At 49.0% G+C, this 19,407-nt stretch overlaps 1 long non-coding RNA gene across 1 annotated transcript in view; it reads left to right on the top strand.

The window, feature by feature from the left end:
- The first annotated feature begins 7,512 nt into the window (after positions 1 to 7,512).
- LOC311601368 overlaps positions 7,513 to 19,407 on the top strand; it is a 128,679-nt gene continuing 116,784 nt past the window's right edge. Inside the window, exon 1 of the long non-coding RNA XR_014780550.1 lies at positions 7,513 to 7,552. This is a non-coding gene — a long non-coding RNA (uncharacterized lncRNA). The remainder of the gene's footprint in view (positions 7,553 to 19,407) is intronic.

Raw genomic sequence — 19,407 nt, 5'->3', positions numbered from 1 at the left:
AGACAGGGTTTCTCTATGTTATCTTAGCTGTCCTGGACTTGCCTTGTAGACCAGGCTGGCCTCAGACTCACAGTGATCCACCTGCCTCTGCCTCCCGAGTGCTGGGATTACAAGCATGCGCCACCACGCCTGGCTGCAAAGGCAGTTCTTGATCGGCTGCCCTCCAGCTTCTCAGGCCGCCCGCTGTCTCGGGGCAGCACCACCTCACCTCGGCTCACTGGCTGCAGTTTGACCACACTGTCTGCCTCCAGAGCTGTGGAACCCCATGAACTGATGCATCCTGTCCCTCAGGCAGAACTCGATCACCGTGCTCCTTCCACATGACTCGATCACCGTGCTCCTTCCATCCTCCACATGTCTCCCTCACTCTCCACTGACACTATTCTAAAAAAGAGAGCTGATCTTAAAAATGACCTTAAAAACTATAATGTACACGAGGGTTTTGCTGTTGTCACTGGTTTAACGGTTGCTCATATCCAAGCTTCTGGATTAGCCCAGGTGGAGGCACTGGAGTCTCTGAACTGCTCTTACAAACTATTACTACAACAAAGGCTGAAAGCTGGGACACCTGCCACCTGCATGGCCAAAGCTAAGCCAGTCTGAACCAGCCAACCGGTAGTAGATGTGGGGAGAAAACATGGTTCAGTTTGCATATCAAACCCCAGGCTGTTTTGATATAACACAAAGGAGTCATTTCCCATGGGGGAGACTCAGCCCACTCCCCCTTAACTTCCTTCTGGCTTTCTCAGGGTATACAGTGCGCGACGCCAGGGCAGAACCCAGACATTCATCTAGTGGGCTCCTGTGGCCGACACCACACTGCGATCCTATGGGACCATCTGGGCTGTCAGACGCCCCTCAGGTATGATGAGGAGACTGGCTAGACAGTGCAGTGGGTGAGAATGTCCTGCAGCCCTGAGAACCAGAGTTCGGCTCCCAGCACCCATGTAATAAGCCAGGTATCTTGACCCTGTGTCTCTAGTTCCCTGAGGCGGGAGCCTTGCTGAGGATCGCTGCGGCTTGCTGGTTTCCAGCCTAGCAGAGAAAATATGAGCTCTCAGTTCAGGTAGAGAGCTCCCCTCAAAGGAATAGGCGGAGAGCCACAGGGGACATCTTCTTCTGGCTTCCATGTGCAAATTCCTACAACACACAAGTGTGCACACACACATACACATAACACACACATAACACACACACACAAATCATTTATCTTAATAATATTAAAGACACACACGTCTTTAATCCCAGCACTTGGGAGGCAGAGGAGGCCAGATCCCTGTAAGTTTGAGCCAGCCTGGTCTACAAAGTCCAGGATAGCCAGGACTACACAGAGAAACCCTGTCTCAAAAAACAAAAAACAGAAACAAAACAAACAAAAAGTCAAGAGATAGTGAGATAAGGCAAGGCTCAGAGGATTTGTAGAACTGAATGCGACTAGCAAGCCTGAGATTTGTCAGTTTAGAAGGAGAAGGAGGAGGAGGAGGAGGAGGAGGAGGGAGAAGAGCACGAGGAGGGGAGAAGAGAAGGGGGAAGGGGAGGAGGAAAGGAGGGGAGGAGGAGAGGTGAGCAAGCTCCAGCAGGTCTCCCTCAAGGGCATACCACACTTGGGTATGGATGGATGGCTTCATTTGCTCTTCCCTGCGTAACCCTTGGGTGTTGCCTTATCTTTCATTCTGAGCACCTCTTTATTTTAACTTCATGTTAAAGATTTCTTAAGATATCTATTTTTAGTTCTTGTCTTCTAAGCCGTGGATAAGCCAAAGGTAACAGATCTCTAGTCTTGCCTTCATACTTTACATCTGTAAAAGAAAGGATAATAAAATCTACCCTGTGTGACAAAAGAGCCAGGAAGCTAACGTGAGGCTGTGGAAGAAGGCTGTGCCCTCTGTGGGGTTGGTGTGCTTCTAGGAGCCAGGTGACTGGGAAGGCTCCCAGCGTGTGCAGAATATTTACTCTGAAGACAAGATTCATTTCTGGGGCTCTCTGAGCTCAGTACCACAAGTCAGGTGGCACGAGACATCCGACCCACTGTTGCCATTGGAAAATAGGAGACTGAAATCAGGTAACTATTGGGGTCAGGCTCCCCAGAACACTCTAGCGAAGGCCCCTGACTGCCTCCTTGGCTGCTGGTGACGCTAGGTTCTCCTTAGGCTGTTGCTCCAGCACACTCAGCTCTGCCCGCCTTCCCCTTGGGTGTGCCTGCTCCTCTCATCACGACAACAGACGGGTTGGGGTCACTCTGGCCAAATGGCTGTACCTCCATGCTATGTGCTCTGGCTATGTTTCTAGATAAAGCTGTGTTCTGAGGGGCCGGGTTTAGGGGCTCAGAGCAGCTTTCTGGGCAGCTTACTCAGAACACTGAGCACCTGGGAAGATGCTCACCTGTTCTAGGAAAAGCAATGTCTTCTCGCTTCCCAAGAAGAAACGCTGAGGCAGAAGCAAGGGGACAGCAGGGACAGTGTGGGGGAGGAAAAAGACAGCTGGCTAGTAAGTTCAGGAACTCCTTGGCTCTTGATGGGGCCCGTCAAACTCCAGTGCCAGACCCACATGAGAGGCGGCTGCAGGCAACGCTTGCAGCCAGAGAGCTCACCCTGGGGTGTGCTCTTTCCAAGGAGCTACAGGCTCCTAACCTGACCTGTGTGGCCCGAAGCAATAAGGAGCTGGCGGGAGCTGGGCTGCGCTCTGCTCTCTGCCTGCACATACTGGAAGGGCCCAATTGAAAGGACCCCAGCATGGTGTCTTCCCACATGGGCCTCCGCTTTTCCTCATGGAATCATGCAGTTTACACCCTGACTCAAAGTTAGTCCCAGCTGCAGTCAGTTCTCCAGAGTAGCAGGAAACCAGCACACAGCAGGCATTCTCAGAGCTTTGGAAAAACTCACACTGCAGGAGGCTGGTGTCCCCTGAAGCCTATCCTTTGAGGAAAGTGGGGCTGAATCATGGCTTCTGTCAGCCCATGACACTTCAGCATTTGTGGGTCCTTCTTTGCTTAAACAACAACAACAACAACAACAACAACTAAACCAGGTGTGGCAGCACAGGGCTTTATTTGTTTTATTTTTCGAGACAGGGTTTCCCTGTATAGCCCTGGCTGTCCTAGACTCGCTTTGTAGACTAGGTTGGCCTCGAACTCACAGAGATCCACCTACATGGATCAACACTCTGGAGGCAGAGACAGGAGGATCTCTGTGAGTTTGAGGCCAGCTTTGTCTACATAGTGAGTTCCAGGACAGCCAGAGCTACACACAGAGAAATTCTGTCTCAAAACAACCAACCACAACAATAACAACAACAACAAAATAAGCCATTCCACCTGGGCAATTCCAAAGAATGGTTGTGACCAAAGTCCATCTCTTGGTCAGTCTTTAATAATTAATAAACTTTGCTTTAAATTTGCCCCCCCCCCCCAAAGCTGGAATAAGTAAATAAGCACACATAGGTACATACTGGGGAGATGCCTCACTGGTTATGAGCACTTGCTGTGTGACCATGAGGACCTGAGTTCAGATCCCACACCAACATAACAAGCCAGGTGTGTTTTTGCACACTCCTGTAACCCAGGGCTGTCAGGGGTGGAGACAGGAGGCTGACTGTAACTGGCTGCTGTCCTAGCTGGAAAACTAGAACTAGAGGTTCAGGGAGAGACTCTGCTCCAAAGAAGGTGGGGATGCTGGGAGGAAGGAAGGTTCCCAGCATCCTCCCCTGGGAGGAAGGTTCCCAGCATCCTCCTCTGGCATCTGTGTGCGCCTGCACACACACTAACCTTACAAACTGGGTCTTGTAGGATGTGCCCATAGTCCTAGCAGCTTGGGAGACATGATCTCTGGAGTGTGAGACCAGCCTAGGCAAAATAGACAAAAAAGACAAAACTAATTAAAAGATTAGGGTGGGTGTGAGTAGAGCACCTGCTTAGCGTGAGTTAAAGTCAAGGATTACCCACACTGTCACACGATAAGGAATGATGCTAAGACTCGTATGACTGTATAAAGATGTGTATGATTCATGCTGACTCCACTAATATGTATTCAATTATTAATACACTCTTTTTGGTTTTTTTTCCTCCCTTGGCTTGAATAAAAGTTAAAATTTACATATCTTTTGGCAGGGGAGCTATGGGACTGGGAGAAGCCTGCCCAGAGCAAAAGTGGAGTTGAGGTGTGTCCCAGGCCCAGAAATCTCCTCTTGAGATTGGCAGGAGTAGGGCTGCTCGGTCCCCCCACCCCCCACCCCCACCCTGGCATGCACGTGCCCTGGTGCACGTAGGCCTGCACCCCTCACCTTTGCCCCCTGGAGCCAGGTTAAACTTCTTCTTCCCCTATAAAGTCATGTCCAGCGGCACCTGGAATTCTTCCTTATGCAGATGAGGCATCTCAGAAGCCCTGGCCCCAGCCAATGATGTCTGACCCTGAAAGCCCCTACCTGCCCCCCTCCCCCCACCAACCCTCCATTTAAATAAGCTGTCTCACGGAAGCTGCCTCCCTAGCGTCTGTCTGGAAGTGCTCACTGCAGCTGTCTCTCCCTCTCCCGGGGTTCTCTCCTCCCCTCCCCTCTCAGGATTCATGGAGGTGAACATAGGCCAATTGCCATGTTGGGGACATGGAGCCTAAATGGCACTCCTTTTTTGGGAGCTTGGGGGGTGCTTCTACGCTATCATGGACTGTGTGGAAATGTTGGCTCTGGAGAGGGGTCACAGTGTTTTAAGCAGGTGGCTGTGAGGTATTGGGGGTGTGAGTGGGCTTAGATCTAGAAGAGATGACTTTAGGGTCAAGCCAGTCTACAGTCAGGGGAGTGACTGCCATAACCTTTTGAGACTCGTAGAGGCAGGAATAAGGCTTAAGATGCCAAGTCTTCTCTCTCCAAAGTTAGATGCTCCTGTTTCTCCTACAGGCCTAAATATATGTCCAAATAAAAGCGCAAGTGTTTGTTGGGGCTCCTGTCCTCCAACTTAAACACCAGGACAACTTATCCTATATAGGGAAAAAATGTGGACGCAAGCAGAGTGACCAGTGTGGGGGGTTGGAAAGAATTCTTGGGCCATCATCTAAACAGGGACTCTGGGCGTAGAATACACCAATACTAACCCTTCCATGCTAAAGGGCAAGTTTTGTTCTGTGGGGATCATAAGTATTGGCAGTTCAGAGAACAACCATTTAGTCTTCCGTCGATCCTTGCCTTCATCTGCCTTCTCTCAAGCTAGCAAATTGCTTTGTTTTTAAGAGAGAGGGAGAAAGTGTGTGTGTGTGTATGTATGTGTGTGTGTGTGTGTGTGTGTGTGTGTGTGTACACGTAGCGTGTGCATATAGTTGTATATACCAACAGAAGCCAGAAGTAGGGAGTCAAATTCCCTGGCACTTGAGTTCCAAGAGGCTGTTCCTCTCCCAGCTGGGGGGCTGGAGCCTGAGCCTGGGTCTTTTGCAGTACATGCTTTTAATCCCAGCGCCATCTCCAGCCCAGATCGGAAGGTTTTACCAGGTCTCTTGGATCTTGGGAACACCCTCAGTTATTTTAGACTCTCTGTTTATAGAAAACTCATAGTATCCAGGGTTCCAGATCAATAGACTCAACCAAACTCTGATTAAAAATGTTAGGGGGAAAAAAAATGTGTCCGTGCTGAGCATGTGCAGGGGTGTTCTCCTCTACTCTTGAATAGAATCCAGCAGCTACTGACAGAGCATCTATACTGTGCTGTCTATACATAGTCTAGAGATGACTTAGAGCATGTGGGAGGACGTGCCCAGGTCCTGTGCACACACAGTGCCACACTCTATGGAAGGATGTTCTTCTCAGGCACTGCCATGATGTGTACACAGTGAGCACCTGATGGATGCTGCAGCCAGTTTCTCAAGGATACTGATGGGCAGACATGCATCTTTTTGTTTTTGTTTTTGTTTTTTGAGACAGGGTTTCTCTGTGTAGCCTTGGCTGTCCTGGACCCACTTTGTAGACCAGGCTGGCCTCAAACTCACAGCAATCCACCTGCCTCTGCCTCCTGAGTGCTGGGATTATAGGCGTGTGCCACCACGCCCGGTTTCAGACATGCATCTTTTAAACTTTGCATCTCTTACAGTCCTTAGCTATCCTTTGAATAAAGTTGCCCAACTCCAAACAGGAGTCTCATGTCCAAGGCGTGTTGTACTGGTATTAAGAGGTCAGGAACCTCATCTGATTATGGTCTTCAGAGGCTGTAGAGGTGTGATTGGGTCACTGGGCTAGGGCCCTATAATTGAACCTTGTTGGCTTTGTGAGGAACAAGCAGACTAGAAAAACCTCTATATGTCCCTGCTTGGTGTGACACACAAAGAGGTCATCAACATCACAGCCTTCACCACGCCGCTTAGACCTCACACCTCAGGACCATGAGCACAAACGTCATCATCATCACAGCCTTCACCAGGCCGCTTAGACCTCACACCTCAGGACTATGAGCACAAACAAACCTATTTCTTAAGCAGTCTGCTTCAGGTATTGAATTACAGCAACGAAAAGCTGACTAACACATCTTGGCTGCTATTATTTCCTCACACTGTAATAGAGAGAAAGTAGCCATTGGTAACATAGGAACAAATGGGCATGATCCTGGTCCATAAACCTTGCTTTAAAAAGCAGTAGACGAGTCAGGCGTGGTGGCTCACACCTTTAATCCCAGTACTCGGGAGGCAGAGGCAGGTGGATCGATGTGAGTTGGAGGCCAGCCTGGTCTACAAAGTAAGTCTAGGACAACCAAGGCTACACAGAGAAACCCTGTCTCGAAAAACTCGGGGAGTGGGAGGGAAGCAGTAGATGAACACCTGTAATCTGACACTTGGGAGGCTGAGGCAGAAAGACAAGGAGTCTCAGGCCAGCCTGGACTATGTAATAAAATCATGTCTCAGAACAATAACAGAACAAAGCAAGCGGAGAGACCCGTGGTGATAGCCAGCCAAACCCAGATTCAACTAACCCTTCTTTCCCGTCCTGATCACATTCTGTTTGTCTCTCCCGGAACTCTATGTCTATTATATGCTATGCCTTTTGTTAGACATGAGTCCCCTAACATTTCTGTTCTCTCTTCATTTCTGAGTTCTTTAAAATAATTTATTGAATTTTCTTTATTTATGGGGTAGAGCAGGAGTAGATGTTGGCAACTCTCTGTACCATGTGAGATTAAACTAAGGCTGTTAGGGTTGGCAGCAGTTGGAGACTCAGGGCTAGAAGAGCCCCAGGGAGTGAGGGGCATTATACAGTGGCGTTGAGGAGGCATTTCGTGTGTGAGTTAGATGTCCCTCACTCCTCTCAGAAAACATACAGGTATGGCACCTTTCTCTGCCTATTCATAAGCCTGCCTGCCTGATGAATTTTCTCTCATCTCTAGGTGTGGAGCCTCACACTTGGCACTCAAGATGTTAGGCACAAGCCAGGCATGGTGGCTCATGCCTTTAATCCCAGCACTTGGGAGGCAGAGACAGGCAGATTGATGTGAGTTTGAGGCCAGCCTAGTCTACAAAGTGAGTCCAGGACAGCCAAGGCTACACAGAGAAACTCTGTCTCAAAAAACAAACAAACAAAAAAAGAAGTTAGGCACAAGGATCATGGTGAGTTCCAGGCCAGCACAGACTACAGAGAGGGATCCAGTCTCAACACACACATACACACACACACACACACACACACACACACACACACACAGAGAGAGAGAGAGAGAGAGAGAGAGAGAGAGAGAGAGACAGAGAGAGAGAGAGACAGAGAGAGAGAGAGAGACAGAGAGAGAGAGACAGAGAGAGAGACAGAGAGAGAGAGACAGAGAGAGAGAGAGAGACAGAGAGAGAGACAGAGAGAGAGAGACAGAGAGAGAGAGAGAGAGAGAGAGAGATACACACACACACACACACACAGACATACAGACACATACACACAAAACAAAGACTGTTATCATTTTAGAAAATTCTAAGACTAAATCCATTAGGTCCTTACTGGGTCTTCTCAGGAAGAATGCTAAGGATAAATAACTTAATCCCTTCAGCTGTGTCTAGCACACTATGAGGTCTTGGAGGTCTTGTTTTCACATATCCAAGCTCAACTAAGAAAATCATTGTATGTGGCATAAACGCGAGCATGTCTGTATGTCTGCATGCCACCGCACATAGATGGAGGTCAGAGGACAACTCTGTGCAGTGAGTTCTCCCCAGGGGTCAAGTCCGGGTCTTCACACCCTTGCAGCCATCACTTTAACTGGCTGAACCATCTTGTCAGCCCTGCAGACACTTTGTAACCAGCTGCGGTTTCACATCGTTAACCCACTCACAACTGCTGGCTGCTTCTGCACCACCGGACTGGCTTCCAGCGGCAACCACACTACTGAGCTGGACAAACCTTACAGAGTATCGGAGAAGACGATTCACTTCTCTGTAGTTGCCAATGAGCACAACCCCCTCCGGGGCAGCTTGGTGTTTCTAGCTGCGGCCAGCACACCATGTTCAACAAGTGTGCAATGGGTGGCAGAACCTTCGAGAAACCCAGAATACAAGTACCACAAAACAAAGTGGGTGGGAGACGACACATACGGCGTCTAACGGAAGTACCATTGCTGGCTTCCAACCCCAAGGCCTCACACATGCTTGGTAAGCTCTTCATCAACTGAGCCACACCACCAGCCAGACACGGAGTTAACTACAAAGCTGGAATCTAGCTAAGCCCTTCTCTTTGCAAGTCCACGCTAGGCGTCCAGCGCTCTGCTCTCGGGCACCGCGTACGGCCCGACCACCAAGTGGGAGCAGTGCACTGAAGAAGCAAGAAGCCATCCTGGAGAACCAGAGAGACTCTGCTTAGGCCTCAGAAAAGAGTTGACCCTGGGTTTGGACTGAGGGTTAGGATGAGGTTCGAGGAGGCCCTCATAGTCTTATCCAACATTTTTGCTGCCACAAGGAGAGAGGACTTGGCACTTGGCCTGTGGAGGGAATAATAAAGATAAGGCCTTCCCAGCATGCTCTTGGCGTACTGGTCTCTGGAAGGACTAACAGGTAGGAGGGGTGCCTGCCGCGCCTGCCGCTAGGGTGGAGTCGCATCACTCAACCCTGTTTATCCAAAGTGCTGTGGCTGAGGGAGGAGGCAGGGGTGGGGCATGGGCTTGGCACCAGATATGAAATAGATGACGGCTTAGGAAGGACAGGGTGGAGCTGGGCAGCTCTGGGTGGGACTGCCTGTAGAAGGCAGGGACAGATCTGGGGAAGGTGCCCCTGCGTAAACCAGCCTGTGACTCTGAGGCATGACTAGGCAGGCGTCACTATGGGAGGTCTCAGGTCGCACTGTGGCCATTTGCTCTCCGTGGCCTTTCTTGGCACATCTCCAAATCAGAGCTTCTGTCTGACCTTTTATAAGACAAAAATCAGGAAATGAGGTGGGGTGACAAAGAGGGGAGGGAGGGGGCATTACCCCTCCCCCATCTCTTGTCTCTCTGGCTCTTGACAGCACCTAATACCTTAGAGGAGAGCTGTCAGGTGGGACCAAGTTGTGGGTTTCAGGGCTGGCTTTCTCCATAAGACACCCTCAGGTGATAGTTCACAGCGAGGTGGCCAAACAGGTGACAGAGCCCAAGCTGCTGTCATATATTCAGTATTACTGTTCTCATTCCCTTCTGAGTCTAAAAAATTAAAATATTCCTGTAGCTGCCTAACATACCATCCGCTCTGAGCTGTACACCTGTTCCAAAGGGCAGCGTGGCTCTGGAGTTAGGCAGTCTCCCCAGGCTCTGTCCTCCAGCCTCTTCCATTTTTGAGTCCTGTTGCAAGCCAGATGTACTGAAGTGAAGAATTCGCACACAAGGAGGCCTTTGTCCCCCAAGGTGTCCACCTGTGTCTGGAGTGGGTGACTGTGGCTGGTTACACTGTGTCCTTTCCCGCCTCCACTGGGGACTTTTCTTATTTCTGTGACAGAAACATCTGACAAAGAGGTTGCTCCTGGGCAGCTCTGGCTCCATCATGCTTCCTACAGCCAGGTGTCCGTGCGCCATCTTGTCTCATGGTGACTCCTCTCTCTGGCTTCCTCTGCTGCTCTGCTGCGTTCTCTCTCTCTCATCCCTCGGACCCAAGCCCGGGAACCTAGAACTCTGCCTGCCTCTCTTTCACCCAGCCATAGGCTTCAGCATCTTTACTCAGCCAATCAGGGATAATTGGGGAACATTCCTTATCATCACCTGGTTACAGGAGATAGTTCAGCATTCATGACAATGTCATGGCAGCACAGTAGCCAGGTCTCAAGGCTCTGAAATTGGCATTTGAAAACATAGCTGGGTCAGGCATGGCGGCACATGCCTGTAATCCCAGCATTTGGGAGGCAGAGGCCAGAGGATCTCTGTGAGTTTGAGGCCAGCCTGGTCTACAAAGCCAGTCCAAGGACAGTCAAGGTTACACAGAAAGACCTGTCTTGAAAAAAAAGAAAAGAAAAGAAAAGAAAATGAAAACATAGTTGGACCTTCCTCCAACACTCTGTCTCAAAAAAACAAAACAACATCAACAACAAAAAGATTAACTGTTGCCTGGCGGTGGTGGCGCACGCCTTTAATCTCAGGAGGCAGAAGCAGGCGGATCTCTGTGAGTTCGAGGCCAGCTTGGTCTACAAAGTGAGTCCAGGACAGCCAAGGCTACGCAGAGAAACCCTGTCTCAGAAAAAAAAAAATTTAACTGTCAAAGTACATACAGTATTTCTGCGGTTGTTTCGATCCACCAGTATTGCTGGATGTAGCTGTCTTCACTGGGGGAGGGGCAGTGCGAACACTTCAAAACCAGAGTCCCTGGAGCAGGGAGGCTAGCCGACTGAACCAGCTTCTGAGTGCTGCTTAGCACCACCTCCATGACAGCTCAATGCAAATGAACTCTCACCTGGACCACAGTAGCCTCCAAACAGTCACCTCTGCTTCAGGACTCACCCAGCTGTCCCAGGCAAGGAGCCAAGGTGGCCCTGTGAGAGAGAGCTCACATCCTTCCTCTAACACTCCCCTAATCCAGCGGCTTCTTGCCTGCTGTATTCAGTGTGGGGAACCAGAGAAAGAAAGGCATGAAGGGAGCGATGCTGGGGACAGAATAGTAAAAAGAATGGACCTGGTATTTAGTCACTGTTCTAGGTTTGGGCCTGAAGAGGTCACCCAAGTTTGGTGATGAGTAATTTAACTGAAGATACTGTGTTACTCTGATTGTATTTTGTTTAGTCATTTCCGACAAAACACCTAACAAGAACATAGCCCTAGCCTTGAGTTTGAGGAGAAGAAAGATTTATCTTGCTCATGGTGAGGAAGGTGTGATGGAGCAGGGCAGGTCCCAACATGACAGCCAGGAAGCTGAGAGACAGGTCTAGAAGCCAGATAAGCCTCTCCTCTCCCTGCCTTGTCCTTGGGGCTTACTTCCTCCAGCTGGGCTCCACCTCTCATGTTCCCAGAACCTCCCAAATAGCACCACTGTCCCAGGACCAGTCCTTCAACACTGAGCCTGTGGGGTCGGTTCATACTCAAGTCAGATTGACGCGGTGAGCAGGGCTCTACCTTCCCATGGAACAGCCTGTGGATGTGACCCCTGACAGCTCAGCATAGGGAGTGTCCCTCCTGCCAGCCTCCAGCAGCCAGAGTGCCTGAGTGACCTGGAGTCTGGTGATTGTCACAGTTTTCCACGACAAGCCACAGCCATTCCGGGCACAGGGTCACACCAAACTGCTTCTGGGACTGGGCTGTTGTCTTGCGAGAAACTCAGGGTTGGTGGGTGAACTAGCCAGTCTGTCTTCTGTCTCCATTACTATAGCCACTTCTGAGATCACACCAGTAACTGCCTCCCTCCTCAAGACCCAGTCAGAGTCCACTCTTCCCTCACTGGTCCCTCTGCTGTTTCAAGTATGCAACGTGATTGCTTGACACAGTCTTTTGTCCCTAAGCAGAGAGATACTATGTCCTCCTCAAATGAGGGCTACCCTCCTTTCCAGTCAGGAGGGGGAGCGTCTGAGATGCCTCAGTGGGTACCTTGAGTGTCAAATGAATTCTTTTTTTTTTTTAAGATTTATTTATTATATATACACAGTATTTTGTCTGCATGTACAACTGCAGGCCAGAGAAGGGCACCAGATCTCATTACAGATGGTTGTGAGCCACCATGCGGTTGCTGGGAATTGAACTCAGGACCTCTTGAAGAGAAGCCAGTGCTCTTAACCTCTAAGCCATATCTCTAGCCCCCAGATGAATTCTTTATTGCCCCCACAGTGTCAGCCAGTCTATCACCACCTGATCACCACAGCTAACTACCTCATCGAGTGTTGATCCTTAACTCCTGGCCTCGAGGCAGATGAACAGAATAGCTGTGAGCAGGCAGCAGCTGCAGCCTGAGGTTTCCTGCATCACCATACTTCTGCTGATGACAGAAGATCCCTTTTGGGAACCAAGACTTCTAAAGCCCCGAGACCAAGGCTTCAGGAAAGAGAGCACAGATCCCTCACACAGGGAGGGTGGTGAACGACCTTCCGTGGGCTTACACTGGACCCTCTGGGGAGACAGTACCTACCGCTCAATGGTTGTTGAGAAATATCTCAACTTTTGCAGGCTACCAACTCCAAGATGGGTACCTACTCCATCACTTTGAGGCCGGCAGCTTTGGGGAGCACACGGGACCCAGGCTCAGCCAGCTATAGCTTCTTGCTGAAACATGAAGGCTGCTAGTTTAAGGCAAAGTTGTGTTTGATCTCATGTTAGTGGGGAAAGGCCCTGTGACCCTTCAAGACTGGTGCTGGTCAACGCTCTGCTGTTAAAAGAAAGCAATTTCCAATCTGGATTATTAGCTAAGAACTTGTGTTTGTTTGTTTGTTTGTTTTTGAGACAGGGTTTCTCTTTGTAGCCCTGGCTGCCCTGGAACTTGATCTGGAGACCAGGCTGGCCTCAAACTCAAGAGATCCACTAGTCTCTGCTTCCTGAGTGCTGGGATTAAAGGTGTGCGCACTGCCACTGCACAGCTAGAATCTGTTATTATTTTGTTTTTTCTTGGTTTTTGGTTGTTTGAGACAGGGTTTCCCCTGTGTAGCCTTGACTGTACTGTACTCACTTTGTAGGCCAGGCTGGCCTTGAACTCTCAAGAGATCTGCCTGCTCTGCCTTCCGGAGTGCTGGGATTACTGGCATGCACCATCGTGCCCAGCCGAGTCTGTTATTTTTAAGTTAAACATTTACTTATTTATTGGCAATTCTGAATATCAAATGTTGACCTCACATATGCAAGGCCAGGACTTACCACATACTTCATGTAGGGATAGGAGGAAGCATTGAATGAGCGGAAGCCTAAGTAAATATTGCTGCTGACAGTGTGTGCAGGTATCCACCATCGTTTCTCCTCTCAAGATGCTCATGACCGGAAGACTGCTCCCCTACCGAGACTGCTCCTACCAGCACTGGCTAAGCCTGCCTGCTCGATGCACCTGTGTCTCACAAACCCCACCTCTTTGTTTATCTGGACACAACAGTCTCACTTCTTGTTCAGCTGGTGGCAAACCCCGCCTCCCTGCCAGCTCTATATAAGCATTCTGTGCGCTTCCTGAGTCCTACAGCTCCTCACACATGACACTGTCCATGTGACATTCCATGTGGACCTCACCCACTTTCCTTTTATAGTAATGCCTTCCAAAACTAGGGTTTACTGCAATCAGGATAAGGTGTACTTGGTACAGTTCCCCAGCCTCCTTAGATCACCCCAGTGTTTATCATGGGTGTAGGTCTATCTATATATCCACCCACAATCAAGGTACACATAGCTCCATTTCCACACAGTCTCTCTGTTGGCATCACACTCACCTTGCCTTCCTTTACTCCCTCTGTAGCCCCCAACAACTACTAATCAATCCCCATTGTAAGATGTCATTTCACAAACTTTTGGTAGGCTGTGGTGGCATAGCTCAACACCTATAGAGCTTGCAACAGTCCTGGGTTCAAGTGTCATTAGAACAGAAAGAAAAGCAGAGGGTTATAGTTTTAAAATAGAATCATACAACATATGACCTGTTTTGAAATGCCTTTTCAGACGCTGGGCATGGTGGTGCATGCCTTTAATCCCAGCTCTTGGGAGGCAGAGGCAGGTGAATTGCTTTGAGTTCCTGGCCAGCCTGGTCTACAAAGCAAGTCCAGGACAGCCAAGGCTACACAGAGAAACCTTGTCTCGAAAAGCAAAACAAAATGCCATTTAAGATTGGATAATGTTTCTGAAAATTCATCCAAATGCTGTGTTCATTAACAGCTCATTGGTTGGTACAAGCACACCAGTTTGTCTTACATTCACCCACTCACTGAATGACACCTGGGCTGGCTCAGGTTTGGGGCTATTCTGAACAAAGCTGTTTTTTTCCCCCGAAACAGGGTAAATGTGTCTGCTTCTGGCCAGGAGCTGTTGAAGCCTTTAATCCTAGCACTTAGGAGGTAGAGGTAAGTGGATCTCTGAGTTTGAGGCCAGCCTAGCCTACAGAGCTAGCTCCAGGACAGCCAGAGCTACAGCACCACTGTGGCCAGTGAGACAGACCAGATATCTACTGTTGAGTCATCCTGTCTGCTCCATTTTCTGGCAGATGCTTTCTGGTGGGCATCAGAGAGATGTCTTTACTTTGTAACTGCATTTACACCCCTCACTCAGCTGGCAGAAGCTGTGGTGAACATGGTTAAAGGAGAATGCAATTCAACCTTGCCCTTGATGTGTTGTGAAATTGGAAGTGCCGGGCCATCTTTGGATTCACAAAGATCTGCCTGCCTCTGCCTCTGCCTCCTGAGTGGTTTTTTAAAATTATTTTTCTTATTTTTATTCTTTTTTTTTTTTTTTTTTTGTAGATCAGCCTTCTCAGAGTTTAGGTTTGTTGTTGTTGTTTGTTTTTCAAGACAGTTTCTCTGTATAGCCTTGTCTGTAAGGCTTTAAGGGTTTAGTTTTAAGCATGTTAAACATGCTAACTTTGCTGTTGGATACATAAGCCAGGAACTCAGGTTAGAAGCCAGGCTACAAACACAAAATATCTGGGCATAGATAGTGCATAGAGCCAAAAGCCTAATTAAGATCACTAAGGAAGTAAGGGTAAGCAGAAAAGAGATCCTGAAAAAGTCTCAAATGTGTCATCTCCCACCCAACTGACCACTCTCCGTGAAGTCAGCCTACTCTGGCACTGATCTCTGCTGGCCGTTACTTTCCATGGCCATCTGGACCTAGGCTGACTCAGAAATTTCTTTAACCAGTGAACAGCCACAGAATCTTCTGGAGTCACTTAAGCTTCACCTGGCTCTAGCAGATGGCTCTTCTGTCAAACCACAGGGTGGGAATAAGGCAAACGGCCTGTAACTCTAGAATGAGCTGGACCGTGGCCAGAACCCTGTGGCAGACCACGGCGTTGCCCACGCTGGGGCCTCAGAAGAATAGAGACGCACGCTGTGTTATTCTGATACTGTCCTTGGCAATGTTCCTCTGTGGCAGCCCGAATGTTATTTCAAGTGTACACTCCAGACATCCCTAGTTTCCCTATGGTAATTAGTGATTTGCCTGTAACAACTAATATTAGTGTATTTAAAAATTATACTTACGTATTTGGGGGGGGAGCATGCAGGTACCATGGAGGTCAGGGGACCAGTTGCTTCTTTGCTTCACCACGTGAGCCATAGGGCTTGCACACAGATCTTTAGTGTTGGTGGCAAGGACCCTTAACCACTGAACATCTCACCAGACCTAATACCAGGATTTAGTCATATGCAAGAACTGTTATACAAATATTCCTCATGAAGTTGTTAATAAAAGTCACAATAGTGAAAACTACCTACTTACCAGTGATCAGGGTTGCTTAGTAAGTGATGGTATATTGACTGGGTACTCATTAAAGTAATTCTGTAGATTTACAAATACTTTGGAATATATATATATATATATATTACACACACACACACACACACACACACACACACACACATATATATGAACATTTTGATGGTCAGTTCAATATATTGTTTAGGGAGCTTTAAGTACAGACTTGAGGGCTCCTTGTGGTGAACTCCACAAAGAATGCAAGGTGAAGGATAGGCCTGGGCACGAGTGGCCAGAGGCAGAGGAACTACTAACCTCACTGAAGACACCGAAGGCATCATCATTAGCAAGGAATGGTCACTCAGTCATTCAGTAGAGTCAACGCTCAAGAGCTGAGGCTGAAGGGTGGCTAGACTACTGGATGCCTAATCTCAGAATCGTGAGATCATCACACGACATCAGGAGAGCAACTGCCAGATGCAGGGTGGTGAGGGGTGAGCGGGTGAGAGCGTAACCGGGGACCTGCAGAACCGAGTACTTACAAGTCAACAGAGACGAACGACGTCACACATGGAACATGTGTCTTCACAACTCCATGTGAGACACGAGTGTCTTTAAGCACAAGGAAGCCGGGTGTGGTGGTGCACGCCTTTAATCTCCGACTCAGGAAGGCAGAGGCAGGCAGATAGCTGTCAGGCCAGCCTGGTCTACAAAGAGTATAAGGTAGCCTAGGCTATCCAGAGAAACCCTGTCTCAAAAAACCAAACCAACTAACCAACCATGAGGTGAATCCAATAGAGAGGAACACAAGAGCTACTGCAGAGGCTGGTACAAGACAGACGTGGTGGTTTGAAAACGTCAGTGGTGGAATTGGTCTCAACTAGATGGTTTCCACCGCAGCAGGAAGCAGAAAGGGGGACGGAGTGGGTATATTTCAGCTTTTGAAACTCAAGGTGGGGTTGGGGGAGAGAGCTCATTAAGGCTGACCTCTGTGGAGTGTGAGGGGAGGCAGGAGGATCAGACACCTGGCGGAGTGGAGGGTAGAGGCAGCTACAGATAGCAGGTATATGACATGAGCAGTGTGTGAGACTTCAGTCACTGAGGATGCCATCCGGTTGGAAGGCGAGGCTTTCTTCAGGAGCATTTGGTTGGCTGCCTGGGTGCAGGCAGGAAGAAAGCGGGTACTTTGGTTCATTTGAGGAAAGGTGTTAAGTCACCAGGAGAGATAGAAGCCTTTCTTCTGTGCTCAGGGGTCTGGATAAACGCAGGTGAACAGGTGAAGGTGCAGACAGGGGACAGTGCGGAAGGGCCTTCTCTGTCTCTAAGCCATCTTTTCTTCAGCTCTCTTTCCACTCCCTTGCACTAGGACCCAGGGAGAGCCACCAACCCTTGTCATTCGGCAGACTGCACACGTGGCCCGCTCACCACTGCATGCTTGTCAGGAAGGCCCATTCTACCCCATAGGGTTGTTCACTCTCTGCTTACTGCTCAGGAGTACCTAGGATTGACAGGGGCTGAGACACTCAGCAAGGAGCAAGGTCTATGTGAAGGTCAAGTGAGGACAAAGCCTCTGTGGTTGCTTCCATCTTACTTGATACTCCAGGGCCAACACTGGCCCGAAGCAACAGTTTCTCTTTGCTCAGGCCCTCAGCCCGAGGATGACCAAATACAACTATAAACGAGTGACGTTCCTAAGCTAGCTGCTGGGGACACATTGGTGCAGGAAAGGGGCTCCTGCTGGCCAAGGAAGTGAGGCTGGAATTCTGTAAATTACAGTCAAGGCTTTTGGGGAAGCCTCATTTCCAAATGAACATATCAGACATAGCAAGGCCCACAGGAGTTTTTCGATGCTATTTTATAGACATTTCATAAATCCTATAATGCTGCTTTTCAGTAATTCCTGGAAGGGCTGGAGGTGTAGCCAGGGGCATGTGCAGGGTCCTGGATCCTCCAATCCCAGCAATGCAGAGCAAGAGGGAACGACAACTTCAAATACTCCTTGGAAAAATGTGTTTGTACATTTTGGAAAAGGGAGGGAGAAGTAAAATTAAGCACGGTGCTGAGTGACCATCAGCAACATGGTACGCTTGCCAAATCCATGTCAACAGCAAGGCCTGAGGCTCTCGAGTCTGTTCCATCAACAAGGACCGCCTGGTGCGCACTGCTGGAGGAATGGCTGCTCTGTAGAGTTGCCGTTAGCCTTTAAAGGTAAGCAGCACTGTTGACAGGATGGGAAAGTCAGCCCATACATTTTAATTTGAATCCATGTCTGGCACAACCCTTGGAAGGGGTTTAGGCAGCGAGACTGCTGGAGTACAGACAAAAGGATGCCACACTCTGCATGCTCCTGTAAATTGGAAACCAGCACCTTAAGTACACTGGTGGGACCACACCTTCTACTTGTCATGGATAGTATTTTGGCGCCCATGTGACAAATGGTAATAAATCTGACTGGCACCAGCAGCAGCCCTGGGAAGGATGTCCCTACGGGAGCAGAGCAGTCCGACCAGTGCTTTGCAGCCAGTGTGTCCATCTTCTGCACGGAGTAGAGCAGCCCTCACCCAGCAAGGGCTGCGCCTTGCACTTCACCTTCCTTTACTTGCTCATTGCCAAGCTCACAGCAGAACCAGAGGTGGGAACCAGCCCTGAAAGGCTGCTCTGCTGCGTCCTCACAAGGGCAGGAGTATCTGCGACAGGGACACCAAGCTGGAGGCTGAGTCAGGAGGTGTACAGTGGGCCGTGAGCAGCCCGGGGCATACAGCTGTTCTGATACACACCTGTAGCTCACAGCCTTACTCAACTGTGGCTCTGGGCAGCAGATGAAATCATCTCTGGAATATTTATGTGAGCATTCTGGGATGCCAAAATCCCAAGCACCTGGTGGATGACAGCTCACATCTTTGATTAGTTATAATGGTTGGGGGAGGCCTGAGCTTACGGAAAAGCTTCCATAAAATTCTTTTTTTTTTTCCCCATAAAATTCTTAGTGTCCACACTTTTGTAGATGGCAGGTGGACATAATAAATAAGCCCACTTTATAGACAGGAAAGGAAATTGCCCAGAGCCAACAGATAGGGTTTGGATTCAAAGCTAGGAAGTGATCATGTTATAAAGAACATATTATTATTAATTATTATTATTATTTTGTTTTTTCAAGACAGGGTTTCTCTGTGTAGCCTTGACTATCCTAGACTCGCTTTGTAGACCAGGCTGGCCTTGAACTCACAGCAATCCACCTGCCTCTGCCTCCCCAGTGCTGGGATTACAGGTGTGCGCCACCCTTAAATTCTAAATCCTTAAAGGGAAGAGATTGGTCCTTGACACATTGCTGCTCACAAACAAGTTCATCTAAGGGGCTTGGAAGCCTGATCTTTGTTTCTCTCAGGCACTGCCTTGAACTCCTCTAATAACTGAAAAGGTGCCTCACACGGAACTTCTACCCAGGTGACAATACTCAGGGCAGTGAGAAGGAAGGCCTTCCAATCAAGGGCATTTTGCATGTGCCACTGCTACTCCTAAGTCCACAAAATGGCTTGAATAGAGTTGAACAAACCTCTGTAATAATATAGCATCCCTCAGTTGTGTTGATGCTTGCTGTAAGCACACTCAACAGGGAGCACAAAATGCTACATTTTTAAGCATGTGTG

Source organism: Acomys minous (assembly GCF_964271855.1).
Source record: "Acomys minous genome assembly, chromosome: 1".
Lineage (NCBI taxonomy): Eukaryota > Metazoa > Chordata > Mammalia > Rodentia > Muridae > Acomys > Acomys minous.
The sequence above is the reverse complement of the archived record's forward strand: the minus strand, read 5'-3'. Positions and strand labels throughout refer to the sequence as shown.